General features: G+C 35.8%; 1 protein-coding gene across 1 annotated transcript in view; it reads left to right on the top strand.

The window, feature by feature from the left end:
- Positions 1-21,789, top strand: part of AOPEP (aminopeptidase O (putative)) — a 1,396,509-nt gene that overhangs the window by 1,258,719 nt on the left and 116,001 nt on the right. The gene's annotated exons all lie outside the window — the stretch shown is intronic.

The following is a 21,789-nucleotide window of genomic DNA, read 5'->3' as shown; positions in this document are numbered from 1 at the left end:
CATCTATCTATAATATTAATATTATTATTTATTTATAAAGCACCAACAGATTCCGCAGCACTGCCCATGGGTACAAAGATAAAAGTACAACGGAAATTGAGGGCCCTATTCCTGTGGGAACTTACAAGCTAGATGAGATATATGTGTGTGTGTGTGTAAGAAATCACTATAGTATACAATTCAGGGATTTTTAAAGTTTACTAGCCCAGAGGGGGAAAAAAGTTTCTAGTCAAATTTTCTACTCGGCTGCTGCAATTTCTTAGTCTTCTGTGACTACTGGAAACATCAAGCCCTGTAAATATATGTGGAATGGTGTTTGAGAGACCCAAAAGGTAATTTTGGAGTTGTTTTTAAAAAGGAGTTGGAGGTGAGGGATGAAGATGTGGAGACTCTAATTAATAATGTGCCAATATCATTTTGGTCATAGTAAATAGATGAGATTAATATTAAAAATATCTAAGGTTTCGAGGACCTTTAGTAAATGAGGCAGTTTGACATAACTCACAATGCACATAGGCTTACTGACAGAATGGCTCCAGCAGCAGTGGGTTAAGGTGCCAGAACAGAAACCACAAAATATACAGTTCCTGCAGCTATATATGTCTGTAGGCAACTGTGTATTGTTCCAGTTTTATCAGTGACCTTCTATCCAGTCCCCAGTGGCTCATAACAAGCCAGGGTTCAGAGATAAGGAACAGAAATGTGTCATTCAAGAAGACAAGCAGCAGACTTCTGTCTGTGCTCAGGCAGGGATAGTCTTAAAACCTTTATTTATAGGATATATCTAAGAATGGTGTTTAGAAACCTTGGCATCTTGCATCATACTATACTGCAGAAATGATATCTGATGCTATTCAAACACAAGGGATGTATTTATAACAGTATGTTTGTATGGAACTATGATTATGAAGGTTTATCAGTTTGGTTTTAGTTCCTCCTCCTCATTTATCCTTTACTGCTATGTGTAATGTTGTAACTAGCAAAAGCTAAAAGGTTCATTACCTCTTATATTTTTTAGCAAAGTTAGCCCCATTAAAGGTTATTGCTCAGTTTTACCTAGATATTATATTGTTTGTGTCTGCTTTGCAAAGTTTTAGTGTTCAATGTTACCTTGCCTAGAACTATTAATAATAATATAGTATTAATTTGTAAAGTGACACTAAATTCTGTAGTGCTGGCTACATGAGTAGGGGGTAAGACAAAGAATCAGATTCATGATTAAAAAAACAAAGGCAAGCAAAGTAAGTCATAATTTAAACAAAAAAGGCCATACCTAGCATTGGTTAGACTTAAAGGGACACTGAACCCAAAAAATTTCTTTTGTAATTCAGAAAGAACATGCAATTTCTTTTTTTTTTTTTTTTTTCTTTTTTTTTCTTTTAAGCAACTTTCTAATTTACTCCTATTATCAATTTTTCTTCCTTCTCTTGCTATCTTTATTTGAAAAAGAAGGTATCTAAGCTTTTTTTGGTTTCAGTACTCTGGACAGCACTTTTTTATTGGTGGATGAATTTATCCACCAATCAGCAAGGACAACCCAGGTTGTTCACAAAAAATGGGCCAGCATCTAAACTTACATTCTTACATTTCAAATAAAGATACCAAGAGAATGAAGAAAATTTGATAATAGGAGTAAATTAGAAAGTTGCTTAAAATTGCGTGCTCTATCTGAATCACAAAATAAAAAATTTGGTTACAGTGTCCCTTTAAAGGGACATGAAACCGAAATGTATTCTTTCATTATTCAGATAGAACATGCAAATTTTAACAATTTTCCAATTTACTTATATAACTATTAGTTTTTATGGCATCTTTTGTTGAAAAAGCAGGGACATAAGCTTAGGAGCATGCATGTGTCTGGAGTAGTATATGGCAGCAGTTTTGCAAAAATGTTATCCATCCAAGAGCAGTAGAAGATGACAGCACTATTTCCTGCCTATGTATCTCTTCAACAAAGAATACCATCGGAACAAATCAAATTTGAGAATAGAAGTAAATTGGAAACTTTTTTTTTTTTTAATGTTAAGCTCTCTCTAAATCACAAAAGAAAACGTTTGAGTTTCATATCCCTTTAATTACAAGCTAAAAGCTACACTGTATGCCCAAAAGTATGTGGACATCCCTACTAATGAGCTCAGGTGTTTCAGCTACACCATCGTTTACAGGTGCGCAAAATCCAGCAAATAGTCATGAAATCTCCATAAACAAACACTGGTACATTGGGTCAAGCTGAAGAGTTTATGGCCATAATGTGTATGTGTAGAAAGTAATGACAAAGCTGTCAATAATCTGTTATACTTTCATTTCAATCTCGGCAATTGACTTTAATATTGGATATAAACGTCTGAAACGACTACTCACAAGGTATACTGCACAGACTAATGTGGAATAGAATGAGAGACTAAAAAAAATCAGATTTACCATCACTTATATTCTGCAGTTGGTATAACGTCATTGGAAACTCATTAAAGGGAAAGACAACACATTGTCCCTTTTTAAATATGATTTTCCCCAACTGCACTAACCCTTTCTGCACCAAAAAAGGACTAACTTTAATAAACATGGTTATCTCCATACTACTTCATCAATTATGAAATTGTCAATTATTAAATGATACATTTTAATGGCATGTCATTGATGATATCATGTTGATTAAGAAACCATTTAAGGCTCAGTTCTACAAGATGTGGCTTAGTTAAATCATTCTTGACTGTTTCTTCCAGGATGATAGACAAGCCGGGGCGGGCTTTACAAGCATTTGTGTGCACAGTTTTAAATGCAGGCAGTGGATGCTTGCTGCTCATTTTCCCTACACATCAATGGACAGGTTCCCTAGCTGGGTACATTGTTTATTTGCAGCTTGATATCTTTGTATTATAAAACCAAGTTTCTTTTTAGAGGCATTTTTATTATATTGTGTTACAATAAAAAAAAAAAAATATATATATATATATATATATATATATATATTTTGTAAACAAATACACCATTATATGTTTCCCATTAATTTATCAATCATAAAAGAAATGTCAATATTTTTCTATTTTATACTACATTCTCTTGTTTGCAGTTTTTGATCTACTGTATTTGGATCAATATGAATTTGTGGTGCTGAGATTGTATCGGGGAATATGAACATGATGTGATGAAAGTCATGCTGGAAGAAGCTAATGGTTTGTGTAAGCCATCACTTACCATTAGATAGACCGTATAATTTATTTATGCAGAGCTGAACATTTAGGAAATTATTGGAAGTCTAGAAACAATTCAGGGAAGACAGAATGGAGACATGTTGCCTAATTGGTCCAAGAGAAATGGAGGTCAGCTTTTCAATATAGAGAAATAATGTGTCTGTTGCTAGTTACCAAAGACAGAGCCTAATATAGAAAGATCCTTTCCAAGTCTATTGTTTACTGTGATAAAGCAATTTTATTTTTATTTGCTGTAAAATATGCTTTGTCATTGTGAGTAAGTTGGAATATACAGTATATTTTTCCTGGAGCATTACCCTATTATATGGATACAGTTCTTTTAAAGGGACAGTCAAGTCAAAATTAAACTTGCATTATTCAGAGCACACAATTTTAAACAACTTTCCAATTCCCTTTCATTATCTAAATGCACACAATCTTTTTTTTATACGCACACTTTTCTGAGGCATCAGCTCCTACTGAGCATGTGCAAGATTCACAGAATTTACTTATATGCATTTTGTGATTGGCTGTTGTCTGTCACATGATGCATTAGGAAAGAAAATATAACTCCTAATCTGGCCCTAAATGGGACCCAGCAATATACTGCATGGTTTCCAAGAATATGTCACTGAACTTCAAAACAATACACAATTTGCTAACAAAATGATAGTTTTAATGTTCTCATAAATAATTTATTTGTATGCAGATCTTTAACCATCTTTAATGGTTAATTGCTGATATATACAATAGGTATCTTAATCATACTTTAATTCCCCTGAAATATTAATTAGATATTTATATGTCTTATCTTGCCATTAATTATAATAATTTGCTTTGTACTTAAAGGGGCAGTCTTGTCAAAATTAAGCTTCCATGATTCAGATAGGGCATGTAATTTTAAACAACTTTCCAATTTACTTTTATTTCATCAAATTTCCTTTGCTCTCTTGGTATTCTTTGTTGAAAGCTAAACCTAGATAGGCTCATATGCAAATTTCTAAGCCCACCTCTTATCTCAGTGCATTTGAAAGTTTTTTTTTTTACAGCTAGACAGCTCTAGTTCACGTGTGCCATATTAAATAATAATGTTCTCACTCACGTGGAGTTACCTAGGAGTCAACACTGATTGGCTAAAATGCAAGTCTGTCAAAAGAACTGAGATAAGGGGTAGTCTGCAGAGGCTTAGATACAAGGTAATTACAAGAGGTAAAAAGTATAATAATATAACCGTTTTGGTTATGCAAAACTGGGATCATCTATCTTTTTAAATAATAGAATTCTGGAGTAAACTGTCCCTTTTAACAACAGTACCTACTACTGTCTTTATTGTTTTATTCTTTTGCATGTTAATTCTCATCTAGATATGCAGTATTTAGAATTCTATTTAATGCTTATTTGGAGACTGTTAATAATAAAATTGTGCTTCAAATACTCGAAATTAATTTAATCTAACCCAAAGTAAATCACAAGGATATAATAGTTTCAGGTTGTGTGTGTGTGTGTGTATAAATACTTGGGTGACTCCAGAATTTGGATCAATTTTTTTCATACCACGATATTTGCAAAGCACAGTCACCAAGTCTGATGTGAGGTCTGATCAGGGCCCCATGTTGCAGCTGGCAACCCTATCAGAAAACCTTACAAACTGTGTAGTGGGATTTTTTTTTCTCAATCTTTTAGTTTTTACTTTTTTTTTTAAAGGGCACTCTTAATAGAGCTGCGTTCCCTATACAAGTTAAAATAATAAGAAACAGTCTTGAAAAAATAAAACTTTATTAACTAAAAACATTTATGCAAACACAAGCATACCCCTGAGCCTAACTAAACATGGTCCCATGGAACTTTGTATATTTTTTATATTTTATGATAGAAATACTTTGGAAAGGTTTTTAAAGCTGATCTGAATCATAAACGTTTCACTTTAGTATCCTTTTAACCCCTTAAGGACCACAACACTTTTCCATTTTCTGTCCGTTTGGGACCAAGGCTATTTTTACATTTCTGCGGTGTTTGTGTTTAGATGTAATTTTCCTCTTACTCATTTACTGTACCCACACATATTATATACTGTTTTTCTCGCCATTAAATGGACTTTCTAAACATACCATTATTTTCATCATATCTTATAATTTACTATAAAAAAAATTATAAAATATGAGGAAAAAATGGAAAAAAACACACTTTTTCTAACTTTGACCCCCAAAATCTGTTACACATCTACAACCACCAAAAAACACCCATGCTAAATAGTTTCTAAATTTTGTCCTGAGTTTAGAAATACCCAATGTTTACATGTGCTTTGCTTTTTTTGCAAGTTATAGGGAAATAAATACAAGTAGCACTTTGCTATTTCCAAACCACTTTTTTTAAAAATTAGCGCTAGTTACATTGGGACACTGATATCTTTCAGGAATCCCTGAATATCCCTTGACATGCATATATTTTTTTTTAGAAGACATCCCAAAGTATTGATCTAGGCCCATTTTGGTATATTTCATGCCACCATTTCACTACCAAATGCGATCAAATAAAAAAATTTGTTCACTTTTTCACAAATTGTTTCACAAACTTTAGGTTTCTCACTGAAATTATTTACAAACAACTTGTGCAATTATGGCACAAATGGTTGTAAATGCTTCTCTGGGATCCCCTTTGTTCAGAAATTGCAGACATATATGGCTTTGGCATTGCTTTTTGGTATTTAGAAGGCCGCAAAATGCCACTGCGCACCACACATGTATTGTGCCCAGCATTGAAGGGGTTAATTAGGAAGCTTGTAGGGAGCTTTTAGGGTTAATTTTAGCTTTAGTATAATGTAGTAGACAACCCAAAGTATTGATCTAGGCCCATTTTGGTATATTTCATGCCACCATTTCACCGCCAAATGCTAAGAAATAAAAATAAAGCGTTACATTTTTCACAATTTTAGGTTTCTCACTGAAATTATTTACAAACAGCTTGTGCAATTATGGCATAAATGGTTGTAAAAGCTGCTTCTCTGGGATCCCCTTTGTTCAGAAATAGCAGATATATATGGCTTTGGCTTTGCTTTTTGGTAATTAGAAGGCAGCTAAATGCCGTTGCGCACCACACGTGTATAATGCCCAGCATTAAAGGGGTTAATTAGGGAGCTTGCAGGGTTAATTTTAGCTTTAGTGTAGGTATCAACCTCCCACATGACACATCACACCCCCTGATCCCTCCCAAACAGCTCTCTTCCCTCCCCCACCCCACAATTGTCCCCGCCATCTTAAGTACTGGCAGTAAGTCTGCCAGTACTAAAATAAGAGTTTTTTGGGGATTTAAAAAAAAAAAAAAAAAAGATAATTCTGCTCTGTAGGATCCCCCCTTAGCCCCCAACTTCCCTGACCCCCCCCCCCCCAAACAGCTCTCTAACCCCCCACTCGGCCTTATTATGCGCCATATTGGGTACTGGCAGCTGTCTGCCAGTACCCAGTTTGAAATCAAATATGTTTTTTAGAATGTTATTTTAAAAATAGTATTTTCTGTAGTGTAGCTGCCCCCCCTCAACCCCCAACCTCCCACCCTCCCAGATCGTTAACATTTGTAAAACATTTGCCCCCCCCCCCTCAACCCCCTCTCTCCCACCTTACAGTGTTTCATAGTGTAGGGTTCCCACCCGCGCGCGCGCACCCAATCCGTGCACGCGCGCGCACTCGATCCCGCCCCCCTTCCCCACTGATGGCCACCCACCCGCCTCCCACGATCAGCTCCCACCCACCAACGAACAGGGCCATTGATGGCCGATGCAGAGAGGGCCACAGGGTGGCTCTCTCTTCATCGGACGGCTTAAAAATGTTATAGCAGGATGCCTCAATATCGAGGCATCACTGCTATAACATGAAAGCAGTTGGAAGTGATCAGGATCGCTTCCACTGCTTTCAAAGACCAACGACGTACGGGGTACGTCCTTGGTCATTAACTGGATTTTTTTGCAGGACGTACCCCATACGTCGTTGGTCGTTAAGGGGTGAAGGGAGAGACAAGCTTCTCTGTTTTCCTTGTTATTCAGACCATTAAACCATAAACATTTTGATATTAAAGGGACATGAAACCAAAAAAAATTATTTCAGGATTCAGATAGAGAATACAATTTTAAACAACTTTCCATTTTACTTCTATTATTTAATTTGCTACCTTCACTTGTTATCCTTTGCTGAATGTTCTATCTAGGCAAGCTCAGGAGCAGCAGAGAACCTAGGTTCTAGCCATTGGTTGGTGGCTGCATATATATATATCTCGATTGTGATTGGCTCACCCATAAGTACAATTAGAAACCATTAGTGCATTGCTGCTCCTTCAACAAATTATACCAAGAAAATGAAACAAATCCGATAATAGAAGTAAATTAGAAAGTTGTTTAAAATTGTATTATCTATCTGAACCGTGAAATTTTTTGGGGGGGTTTATGTCCCTTTAAGACATGCACACACATCGATGGTAACTGGTATGTGCTTTCAATACACAGGGAAGACTTACCAATCGTACATACATTTACATTGAGCCTTATTCATAAAATAATACACAGATTTGGAATTTGGACTTATGATTAGTTACATTTACCATCACATATATCTTTTATTGTAATATTAATGTCCTTAATGAATTAGATTTTTTGTACTTTTCTCTTAGATACTCTTCATAACATTCACTGTCAAAAATCTGATTGTGTGTTTTGTAGGAATGGGTAGAACTATATGTGGTGTTTATTGGGGTGTAGCTGTACCTTTTGTACATTTCTAGGGAGAGGAAGAGGTTTCTTTACCAGCAGATTGTTGTTTGTTCTAGGTGCATTTAATTGTTTTATTATTTCTTGTTGAAGTCTAGGAGTCTTAACACTTTCCCAAAATATTCCTTTTTGAACTACATCAACTGTCCCTTACTTTATATAGGTTCTTAAAGAAATCTAAAAAAACTGATCCAATTTTGGTATTATCTATGACTCTTCCTTCTGCGCCCCTAATAGCTGGAATAATATTTTTTGTTCTCTGTTTCGTTATCCGAGCTTAGTATTTAACTGATCTACCTGTGAATTCCCCGTAGATAGCTTTGAGCCTCACCTCCTCTTGAGCTGTTTGTTGCTTTAAGAATGTGTCTCTTTGGGTTTTTGCATAGACATATCGATCCCAACATACTCTAGTTGCATTAGTGACATGATTGTTGTTTGTTCTAATGCTTGTTTCAGCATTTGGCGAGTTTTGGGAGGGGTCCTTGCTCAGTGGGGGAACTGACCCAGCGGATTGACTTCTGGGACCAGCAGATTAAACAAAAGGTGGAAAGTTTGCATGGACTACTCCTTTATCCCTGGTTACTGGTGCCCAGGAGGTAACAACAAAGACTAGATCGGGAAGGCAGATTGAAATGGAAGGATTACAGGGCCTTAATTATCCCTAGGGAGTTTATAATCTTATATATTGAGTTATTTTTAAAGGAAATAATATATGCTTAAGGGACAGTCAACTAAAAAAAAAAAAAAAGATAATCCCTTTATTACCCATTTTCTAGTTTTGCATAACCAGCACAGTTATATTAATATACTTTTTACCTCTGTGATTACCTTGTATCTATGCCTCTTCTTACAGCCCCCTGATTACATGCCTATTTATTTATTATCCATTGATTCGCATTTTAGCCAATTAGTGCAGTGTCATCCACAACTCCACAGGCATGAGCACAATGTTATCTAAATGGCCCACATTAACTAGCAGTCTCTTGTTGTGAAAATCAAATAAAAAAACATGTGATAAAAGGCTGTCTGTAGCGACTTAGAAACAGGCAGACATTTAGAGGTTTAAATGTTATAAAGTATATTTAAATAACAATGTTGGTTGTGCAAAGCTGGGGAATGGGTAGTAAAGGCGTTATCTAATTTTTTTAAAAAATAACAATTTTAGTGTTGACTGTCCCTTTAAAGGGATATGAAACAGTGCTCCTTTAGTAAAACGGATTGTGTTACAAACGGCACACAACTTGTTTCTTTGCAAAATTAACACTTACAAATTCTCAGTGTACATACTGCCTATAGTAAATGTAATTAAAGCTAAATTTCAATATGGTGGCTTGCATGACTAGAGGGAGGCAGGGAATAACAATGATACCATGCTTATAAATGTATTTAGTGTTAAATGTCCCTTTTAAAGGGACAGTCTAGTCAAAATTAAACTTTCATTATTCAGATAGGACATGTAATTTTAATCAACTTTCCAATTTACTTTTATCATCAAATTTGCTATTTTCTCTTAGTATTCTTAGTTGAAACTAAACCTAGGCAGACTCATATGCTAATTTCTAAACCCTTGAGGGCTGCCTCTTATCACATGCTTTTTAAATTCTATTTCAACACACAGAGACTGAAAGTACACATGGGCCATATAGATAACATTGTGTTCAGGCACAGAAAGTTATTTAAGATTTAGCCCAACACAATGCTAACTGCAAGTCAATAGATAATAAACAATCACAGTCATGTGATCAGGGGGCTGGAAGAAGGTTCTAAGATACAAGGTAATCACAGAGGTAAAAAGTACATTAATATTACCATGGTGGCTGTGCAAAACTGGGGAATGGGTAATAAAGGGATTATCTATCTTTTAAAACAATAACAATTCTATTGTAGACTGTCCCTTTAAGTTTCATTCTACCTCTTTTGGGCATTGTCAAGAAACTTACTTGCTGTTTCTCTAGCATTCACTGAACAGTTAACCAGCTCAAGTTGCTATAAAAGTATTATGAAATCAAGCTATATATTCCTTCCTGTAGAAACCCCAGCCAAGAAGCAATAGACCCTGAACAAATTAAAGGGACAGTCTACACCAGAATTGTTATTGTTTTAAAAGATAGATAATCCCTTGTTTACCCATTCCCTAGTTTTGCATAACCAACACAGTTATATTTATATATTTTTTTACCTCTGTGATTATCTTGTATCTAAGCCTCTGCAGACTGCTCCTTTATTTGTTCTTTTGACAGACTTGCAGTTTAGCCAATCAGTGATGGCTCCCAGGTAACTTCACGTGCATGAGCACTGTGTTATCTATATGAAAAACATGAACTAACACCCTCTAGTGGTGAAAAACCTGTTAAAATGCATTCTAGGCGGCCTTCAAGGTCTAAGAAATTAGCATATGAACCTCCTAAGTTAAGCTTTCAACTAAGAATACCAAGAGAACAAAGAAAAATTGGTGATAAAAGTAAATTGGCAAATTGTTTAAAATTACCTGCCCTATCTGAATCATGAAAGTTTTTTTTGGACTAGGCTGTCCTTTTAAGTACAAAAAGATAGTACATATTGCAATAACCCACTGCTCATTGTTTTTTTATTACAACAATACAGTTACGTTTTATATCCCTTTAAATACAGTAGAATTACATAATCAACAAATTCATAATAAAAAGACAATGCAATAGCACTCTGATCTTCAAGTGAGCAGTAGATTTTTTTCTGACAACTTTGAACTTTATTCCATTTCCCTGCCCCCTTTATCATATAACCACCAGCGAATCAGACTCATATATGTATACACTATGAACTCTTGCACATGCTCAGTATGATCTAGTGCCTCAGAAATGTGCCTATAGAAAAACTGCACAATAATAGAAGTAAATTAGAGGGTATTTTATTTTAAATTACTGCTCATACAAGAAAAATGTTGACTTCAGTGTTGCTTCAATAAGCCTACACCTACATAGTATGTTCTTATATATTTAATAATGATTTGTGTGTAGTTCAAAACCACATGCGTATAGCTAACCAATATTGTGGGAGCTATATACTCTTCTTATCTAATAAATTGTTACATTCCCTAATGTTGATCAAACCTTTAGCAACCAGAGATGTTTAGCAATTGTGTATATTAACAGCCTTATAAGCTAATACAAAAATGTTTTGGCCACAACAGTATTTCCCTTTAAGTTGTTTAGGATGAAGTTTTCAACCACTGTTCCTGGACATGCTGTTACTCAACAAAAATATGCTTAAATGGATGTGAAAGTCAAACTTAAACTTTTACGATTAAACTTTTATCAGTAAGATACAGCATGTAGTTTTTTTATGCTTTTCAGTTCACTTCTTTTCTCAAATGTATTTCATTCTCTTGGTATCACAGTTGAAAAGCATAGCTAGGTAGTTTCAGGAGCAGCAATGCACTACTAGGAGCTAGCTGTTGATTGGTGGTTGCACACATATGCCTCATTAGCTAACTAGATATGATTAGCTAGCTCCCAGTAGTGCATTGCTGGTCTAGTGCTGACTTTTTAACTATGCTTTTAACACTTTTAAAAAATGATCACTAGATAACCTACAGATTCTAGCCACACCCCTTTTTTCTAGCAGCTCAGACAGCTGTCACAAACCTTGCATATTTTGGGATTAGCAAGAGAATAAACATGTTTGTTGTTACTATAAGAAATATACTTTTTTATATTTGAAAATGATACACAAAAATATAATGAAAACATAGAAATCACAATAAATATTCTACCTTTGTGTGATCCGGTTATTGTAATGTTATCTACTGAGATATATACACACACACACACTCTGAGTTTTTTTGAAATGTTAATCTTGCTGCATATATATATCTATCTAATATATCTAAGCCTGTAGTATGCGCTGGGGAGAAATCTGTGCTGCAGTGGGATATGGTTTTGAGGGTAAGTGAGCTATGCACAGAAATCCCACATCTTAAGGTTTTATTTTATTACTGACAGTTATAGACCTCAGCAGACAATGCAGCTCTTTTGTGTCTTTGTGCTAAAATTTGAATGACAGTAATTTTAATAGGACATTCCTGCTTCCTCCCTAAGAACAGCAGTTGTCTCATAGTCTAGTCATTTACCATACATTATTAGATTAAGTTGGTGCGTGAAGTAAACTGAGATGAAGAGAGAGGGTGGTATGAGCTAAGGTTTCTTTAACAGTCAGATAATCCTATTGTATTTTACCACTTTCCTCATTTTTTAAAAAAAAACTTTGTTTTATGGCTTTAAAGAGTCACATAAAAAAAAATCTTTGTGTAATAAATGCTGGAACCAAGAACAATTTTTATGGATGTTAAAACATAAAAATAAAATATATTGTGCATTCAACAAAGTTATTACTGTTGTACAATCCAAATATATATATATATATATATATATATATATATATATATATATATATATATATATATATATATATATATATATCTCAAAATGTCCACTCACCCTGGGCAAGTAGAGAGAGAGATAAATGATGTCTATACACTATGCCAAATTACCAGCAAATGTATATACTTGTATTAATTATTAAGGTTTAAAATTAATAAAATATGAAACATTACTTCACAAAAATGTGTTTAATAATGGCTAAACATATGCAATGAAGAAGTAGATTAGTGGATGTGGTATGGGCGGGTAGTGGGTACGGTGTGAGTAGGTGATGGGTGTGGTCAGAATTGGCAATGGCAAGTGACATTTTGGCCTGTCTAGTAGCTTAGAACTTAAAATCTTGAGCTGTGTTTTTATTTATATTCATTATTTATTTCTATTGATTTTGCCTCCCTATGAGGACACAAGGAAACGTGGTTTTACCAAATTGATAATGAAAATGTATATATTTATCTCAGTTCCTTCCTGCTTTATTTATTTTACAGAATGTTTGTGAACCTTGTAAGATTAAAGGAACATAAATGTGCAGTGCTAAAATGCCATTCTATTACTTCACCGTTGCTTTCAGACAACTAATTGTTTAATCATGGCAGAAGGGTTAGCGCCAGAACAACAGTGCCCATCTTGAGCTGAACTTAGCTAGTGATTGGCAGATACATACACACACAAGCTGCCCCTAATTGCAGGGTTAAATATATAGTCCTGTACAAGCAATAGTGCAAATACTGTAACATATGAAGCCATTTTTTTGTAATGCCCCTTCACAAGCACACACTTGTGTCATCATAGCTAATTCCGAAATGTTGCTTTGAGGAAGAGAAATGTTTGGTGTTTAGATATCTAGGGCGTGTGGGACCCACCCCTTTTCCATGTATTGTGCTTCTCGTAATACATTCAGACACAGAGGAGCCTGCAGCACATTGCGGCCCCTTTCTATTCTAAAAACGACATATAATTGTTCTATGTTATTTTATGCTTTACAGAATGTTACTTCCTTTTAAATGATACAGAAGAATACTTATACTGCAAACTTATGTTTGTTTTAGTTTGTTCAGTGTGTGTTTTTATGCCTCCCAACAACAAATTAAATCTGTTTGGTATCAGACATGACGTATCAATCCACAGGCTAGCATTAACCCTGCATTTGTCAACAGTACTATAGTTTAGCATGATACCAATCACTGTGTGTTTCAGGAATTCTGTTTCTCTGCATTGTTCTTAAAGGGATAGTAAATACCAAAAATCATATTGTTTAAAAAGATCGATAATCCCTTTCACCATTCCCCAGTTTTGAATAACCCAAGCTGTTATATAATTGTTACCGCTGTAATTACCTTGTATCTAATCTTCTGCAGACTGCTTCCTTATCTCAGATCTTTTGACAGACTTGCATTTCAGGCAATTAGTGCTGACTCTTAAACAACATTGTGCTCACACCCGTGGAGTTATCTATATGGCACACATAAACAAACGCCCTTTAACTGTGAAAAACTGTCAAATGCATTCAGATAAGAGGTGGCCGTCAAGGGCTTAGAAATTAGCATATGAGCCTACCTAGGTTTAGCCTTCAACTAAGAATACCAAGAGAACAAAGCAAATTTGATGATAAAAGTAAATTAGAAAGTTGTTTAAAATGACTTGCCCTATCTTAATCATGAAAGTTTTATTTGGCCTTTACTATCTCTTTTAACCAATTTTTCCAGTGTTTCAGATGATTATTTTTTTCTTTTAAGTATGATCTTAAAGGGACATTGTACTCAAACATTTTCTACTGTGCATGTGGTAGATTACAATTTACAGATGTTGAAAATATATGTTCTGCCTGAACAAAAAATGAATAAAAGCAGCTTAAATTGAAGCTAATGCTGCAGTACTGGTTTATGACTTCCTGCTCATCCTCATTGGCTGATATGGACACCTACCTCAGCTTTACTGGTGGAGAAGGACATGCCTAGCTAGCTCACAAAAAAAATGATTTATTCAGGACAGGAAAAAATGACTACAACATTCCTTTAACACATGAACACACAAAACACACACATATATATATAAAAAAATCTGGCTCGTGTATCTGTGTACTTTTTTGGCATGCGTGTTTAAGAAGGCTCAGATGTCTATAGCCGATAATGGTGTAAAAATTATTGTTATACTGAAGTACTTAGAATATTGCTGATGCAGATAAATGCACTTTACATAGCTGTGAAGCATCCTCAGGCTATTCAACTGATATTTATTTGTCTACCTGTCCCTGAAAAGTTGTTTCAAACCCTCTGGCTCTTACAATAATAATAGAAACAGAGCCCCAAACTCTCTGCCCATATGTTGTTCTGCGGCATCATTCTATTAGCACAGGTGCAGGCACGTTTACAAGCAGCTGACAGTTACCATAAGAAGACTGAAATAAAGGCGTAAATTTACCATCCTGCAGGTGGACAGGTCTCTGTCTCTTTTAGCGCAACAACATTTATTAAAAGACTTTCTGGGAACCCAAATAGTTCTGTTCATCAAATTGTTCTGTCACTTGGGGCTCCATTTATGAAGCAACAAATTTAAAAACTCGCAAGAAAATTTTTGGAAACAGATTCCCCAAAAAAAAGGAAAATGCTCTCTCAGCACTCTGTGTCCAGACTAGTTTAGAGGCAGGAAAAGATAATAAAATATAACCTTTATTGTTTCTCTTTAAAAGATCGGTGAACAACGTTAAAATCCAATATCACGAGCAATTGTTGCTAGTATTATAGTATTAAGCGTGTCCCTGGATTAATGGCTATTAGGCCTTATATCATATTCATGTTACATCAGGAAGCACACATAATCAGTAGTTTGTTAATAATGTTATCTCTGTATGTTAGACATTATCTAACTGGTGCATTCGAGTATGGCTATAAGCAGAGCGTCTTTTACCAGTATGAAATAGTTAATTGTGTTAATATGGTCTCACATGTATACTAGTACATGATATCATGTGCATGTGCTGACTTGTTTTTATAATGTGTGATTGAACCACATAAAATCCAGAATGCTGTGTTAAGCTGCAACAATCACATTTAGCAACAAAGTAGTTGTTGATCCACGTTTGCAACTGTAGCTATATCAGCTGAGGTTATGCAGTAAGTTATGTGTTGCACACATTCATTAATTGTCAATACTCAGTGTTTTCTCTTTCGACTAATCCTAAGGAGACCCCCTGGTATAATTATGGGTATAGACTTATCGTATGTTTAGATCCACTGGTAGGTGGTATAAAATAGTGTGACTCGAACACCTGGACCTATTGTGGTTTCGTATTGTTTGGCAGAAACGTGTGCCGTAATTATATAATTTATATGCGCTTCCGGTAATAGCTATTCTTTTAGTATGTAATTTCCACCACAATAATAATCAACCACAATCGTGCGCTACAATTATAGCAGTTATGTGCGTTTCTGTTATTTAATGTTCGGTTAGCATGTAATTGCCACCACTAAAGTTATCATAAGATCAAGTAACGTCTACAACCAGCTTGAGTTAAATTAACATATGGTGACTATTATTGTCATACTGACAGACTCTGAGACAACTGAGAAATAGTAAGCAAGTTTGTAAATGTCTAATTTTACCCATTAGGGATGATAAAATTAAAACAGCAATGCTTGGATAACTATTACATTTTACACACAACCCCCCTGACGCGTTTCGCCTGCAAAGGCTTTATCAAAGGTTAGCTTGAAACGAAAGTTAAGAAGCAGCGGTCATAAAACCAGTGCTCCTTAACTTGTCCGACACTTTTTAGGTGGTGGATCGATATCATCCAGATCCGATTGGGACAGATTGGCCGACAGTTAACAGGGGGCAGCATTGCACAAGCATTTCACTACAAAAGCTTGTGCAATGTTTAATGCTGACCTGACAGCGTATGCTGTTGGCATTTAGCGAGGTTGAGCGGGCATGATTCGCTACAGCGAATCATGTCCGCTTGACTATTTAATAAATCTACCCCATGGACTTTATTTGGATATCATTGTTTGTTTTTATGTGTCTGTTTTTAACACAGTATACTTTATAATACACACTTGCTATGTGTTTTTAGTAATAAATATATATATATATATATATATGTGTGTGTTTTATATACTATTTTTATTAGTATCAGTCTTTATCATAGCAAATTTAGCTTTTTCTTTTATTTAGGTGGACAGGTTTTGTGGCGTAATTTATCATTGCACAAGAGGATTCGCTAGAGCAGATGGATCTCAAGTGGCTGACCGGAAAAAATAAGCAGTTTTTGCTTAAATATGTGGATCAGGCTCACTTATATGAACCTGCTCCACATAGCCGGAAAAGCTGTGAACGCAGATTGATAAATTTACCCCAAAATATGAGTTTAGTTAGCTTGGTGATAATGTGCTATTTCGTCTACACATCTTCTGATGGTCATGTATATAAATCTTTGCTGTTTTTTTTAAAGGGATATTATAGTGCAAAAATTACATGCTCTAATACCTTAGAGCAGAGCTTTCCAAACTTTTCATGTTGGTGACACACTTTTTAGACCTACATCATTTCCCGACGCAGTAATTCAGTTGTACTAGCAAACAGGAGGTTAAACTAACTTGTTTTAAGAGATACAGACATATACATAAATGATATAATAACGAAATGTATTTACAAGTAACAGGATGTATGTGCAAGAATTAAAAAAATGTTTAATATCACCAATAGCTACTTAATATTTTAATGGGATGTATGAGGTTGATGGGATGAACACAGTTTCTGAATATTTGGTGGAATATTAGATAAAGACACTCGCATTTCATCATCAAACATTTTTAAGCTTTCCGTTCCTATCTATATATCAAGATCAGGAGCAGCAATGCACTACTGGGAGCTAGCTGCAACAACAAAAAAAACACTTTGACTTCTGACTTCAGCTCAGCATTTAAGCTGCTGCCCTTAGAGCTCTGTGAGAACGACTGACTACTGCCCGCACTGCAAACACACGGCTGTCCCACTCACTGGCTACACTTGCAGTCAGGAGCCAATTAAGGAGACTACACGTGCAGTCAGGAGCCAATGTGCTGCCAATGGGAATAGTTTCAGTTCCCACTGAGCTGCGCCAATAGGTTAAGATGACCTGTGACCCACTAGGTATCAATCACGTGTCAACCACATGATATGGGTAGCAGGCAGGCGGAAAGTCAGAAACCCAAAAAAAAATTGTTGAAAAAAATAAAATTTAAAAATTTTTGTGCTGAAGCAGGGACACACCTACACACTGCTGCCGACACACTAGTGTGTCCCGACAAACAGTTTGGAAAGCACTGCCTTAGAGAATGCATTTTTCGCTCTATTGACTCTGCGAGTATATGTGTTTATTCCCTGCAAATGACTTAAACACATACTTAAAGCCCCACTTGGGAGCCACAGAGAACTGTTGGTCCAATTGGCATTAGCAGTCTCACAACCCCGACAATCACTGGCTGTGTTCAGCTCAGCACATGCAGCTCTAAGTGAGACCTTAATTATGTGTTTATAGTCTTTGCAGTCTTAAACACATAAGTAACGTACAAAAAATAATTTTCTCCAGAATCTCAAACTCCTAACCCATGAAGTCTGGTTGGGGTGCATGATGCTACTTATATATATATGGCCAGGACATGGCAATTTACGTGTGCCACTGCTAGGTTTCTTACTATCACATGCCAATACTTATCTGGGTCCTGACTCCCCCTATTATTAATTGCCCCAGCCTGTCATGATCAGCAGTGGGAAGTTGCAATAAAGCACCTTGGCAAATTACATTCTTCCTAAACATCAAGAACGAGGGTTTAAGGGCCTTGGACAATAGGTATATTTGTTATGTGTGTGTAAACCTGTCTGTAGAGTTCTGATTGTCTGACTAGGTAACTTGACATATGTGTGTAGCTTTTTATTTATTTATTTAAATAAGATTCTCCTACCAAATATTACAACGGAAGACACTGTTTATTTTTAATGAATGTTACCTTATTTTATAATTGACCTTTAAAATGTGGGGGAAATGATCAACTGTTTATTTAGACTGCATGTATTTCATAATTAAAGACAAAAAATATTTGGATTCTTTTTAAATAGAATTAAAACCTCACTGAATTCCTTAAAAACACTACAGATCCTTAAAGGGACAGTCTACCCGCAAATTCAAAATTAAACTTTCATTGTTCAGAAAGACTAAAATCACTTTTTTCTATTGTAATTTTTACTTCTTTCTTTGTTTAAAAGCATTGCATAGGTTGGCTCAAGAGCAGCAATGCACTGCTGAGATCGTGTTGCTGATTGGTGGCTACACAAGTATGCCTCTTTTCATTGTCTCACCAGCAGTGTTCAGCTAGCTCCTAGTAGTACATCGCTGCTCTGGAACTGACTTTAACTGTGATTTAAATACCTTTTGCAGGGTTTAAACATACAGTTATATGCAAGTAATGGTTCAATAATACAGTGATTTAATACATCAGAGCATATTAGTTTTATTCTTTTATGTCCCTTTAATCACGTCATGTTGTTTGTTTCTTTCATTTTGTTTGATATATTTCAGTTCCAAAGCACATTTATGATTGGAGAATACGTATGAGTTACCATTTGCACATTGTCAAATTCAGATGGTAAAATATGCGTACAATTTATGATTGTAGCATATTTTAAATAACATTCCTCTAAAATAAATGCATTTTTAGTGAATTGCTGCTTGAGCATTAACACCTGCTCCTGTGAGGTAACACCCCAAGGAGATAAACTTTATGCCTTTAAACCTTAGGTCTTACAGGTTTATGAAACAGTTTGTTTTTATCTTACATTTCATCATTTTCTAAATACAGCACCGTGTTCCAGTACATTCTATGATATGTGAGCATATTAGTGTTCTGCACAGGAAATGTAGCCAGCCGGGTGATTTTATGAAGTAGTTAGATGGGGACAGGGTAATACTTTGGAATATTATATCATTTATTGTGATTTATAAATGCCACTTAAGCTATCCAAAGTGCAAATTCATTGCATAATATAACATAAATTGATTTAATGGTAGTATGTGCGACAGACATTGGAAAAATTCATGTTAGCTTATTGTTGGCTAACTGAATTGTCAGTAAAATCAGCAGAGTGATGTGCCCATTATATTAGCCCTGGGGAGAACTGCATACTTAGTTAATTCTGGAAGCCAGGAAGTCTCTGCTCCTTCTGTTTATGCCATTCTGTTTATGCAGACCTTTGTCACTTGCCCCTAAAACACATGGCTATCTCCTAAATTGTATATGTTTATTTATGAGATTGTGGCTATGGATGGATTTGCTTGGTTTTGCTTTAGAAGTATGTTATCAACACAAAGGGGCCTATTTATCAAGCCGTCAACCGCAAATACGCTGGAATTCTGCAGCGTAATTGTGGAGAGCCTGATTCCCCTTATTTATCAAACCCTACAGACCGGCAAAAGTAGAATTTTGTGAGGTAACATACGATCCCCCGGTCAAAGTCCGACACAGATCGATGCTTACGTCATTACAGATGTTCAGAATGCAAATTCGGCACTATCTGACTACTTTTGTAAGTTAACAAATTTCTACCAGGTACGCTCGGCACTATTCCGGCCCAGCGTACCTGGTTTTCAATCCGCCGCCCTGGAGGCGGCGGATGCCATAGGAATCAATGGGAGTCTAAAAGCAGCGAAAGCTTATGTTCGCTACTGCGGAATCTGTTGGCGCTCTACAAATAACCGATAATAATAATAATAATAATACTGCCCGATATCCCATTGATTACTATGGAAGAATAAAGTTACGTTTACACCTAACACCCTAACATGTACCCCAGAGTTTAAACACCCCTAATCTTCCGCCCCCTACACCGCCGCCACCTACATTATACTTATTAACCCCTAAGCTGCCACCCCCAACACCGCCGCCACCTACATTATGTTATTAACCTCTAATCTGCCGTCCCCAACGTTGCCGCCACTATATTAAATTTATTAACCCCTAAACCTGTCTAACCCTAACACCCCCTAACTTAAATCTAATTTAAATAAATATAAATGCAATTCCTATCATTACCTAAATAATTCCTATTTAAAACTAAATACTTACCTATAAAATAAACCCTAAGCTAGCTACAATATAACTAATAGTTACATTGTATCTAGCTTAGGTTTTAGTTTTATTTTACAGGCAAGTTTGTATTTATTTTAACTAGGTAGAATAGTTATTAAATAGTTTATTAACTATTTAATAACTACCTAGCTAAAATAAATACAAAAGTACCTGTAAAATAAAACCTAACCTACAATAACGCCTAACACTACACTACAGATAAATACAATTAAATAAATTACATACAATTAACTAAATTATATACAAAAAAACAAACAAACACTAAATTACAGAAAATAATAAAAAATTACTGAAATTTAAACTAATTACACCTAATCTAAGAGCCCTATTAAAATAAAAAAGCCCCCCCAAAATAAAAAAAAAAACCTAGCCTAAACTACCAATAGCCCTTAAAAGGGCCTTTTGCGGGGCATTGCCCCAAAGTAATCAGCTCTTTCACCTGTAAAAAAGAAATACAAACAACCCCCCAACAGTAAAACACACCACCCACACAACCAACCCCCCCAAAAAAATCCTAACTAAAAAAAACCTAAGCTCCCCATTGCCCTGAAAAGGGCATTTGGATGGGCATTGCCCTTAAAAGGGCAGTTAGCTCTTTTGCAGGCCCAAAGCCCTAACCTAAAAATAAAACCCAACCAATACACCCTTAAAAAAACCTAACACTAACCAACTGAAGATCGACTTACCTGGAGACGTCTTCATCCAAGCCGGGCAGAAGTGGTCCTCCAGACGGCAGAAGTCTTCATCCAGACAGCATCTTCTATCTTCATCCATCCGGTGCGGAGCATCCTCTTCGGCTGACGACTACCCAGCGAATGAAGGTTCCTTTAAGTGACGTCATCCAAGATGGCGTCCCTTAGATTCCGATTGGCTGATAGAATTCTATCAACCAATAGGAATTAAGGTTGAAAAAATCCTATTGACTGATGCAATCAGTCAATAGGATTGAACTTCAATCCTATTGGCTGATTGCATAAGCCAATAGGTTTTTTTTTCTACCCTAATTCCGATTGGCTGATAGAATTCTATCAGTCAATCAGAATCTAAGTGACACCATCTTGGATGACGTCACTTAAAGGAACCTTCATTCGTCGGGTAGTCGTCGGCCGAAGAGGATGCTCCGTGTCAGATGTCTTGAAGATGGACCCGCTCCGCACCGGATGGATGAAGATAGAAGATGCCGTCTGGATGAAGACTTCTGCTGTCTGGATGACCACTTCTGCCCGGCTTGGATGAAGACGTCACCCGGTAAGTCGATCTTCAGGGGGTTAGTATTATGTTTTATTAAGGGTGTATTGGGTGGGTTT

Source organism: Bombina bombina, chromosome 2 (genome assembly GCF_027579735.1).
Source record: "Bombina bombina isolate aBomBom1 chromosome 2, aBomBom1.pri, whole genome shotgun sequence".
Taxonomy (NCBI): Eukaryota; Metazoa; Chordata; class Amphibia; order Anura; family Bombinatoridae; genus Bombina; species Bombina bombina.
This window is presented reverse-complemented; position numbering and strand designations above follow the sequence as displayed.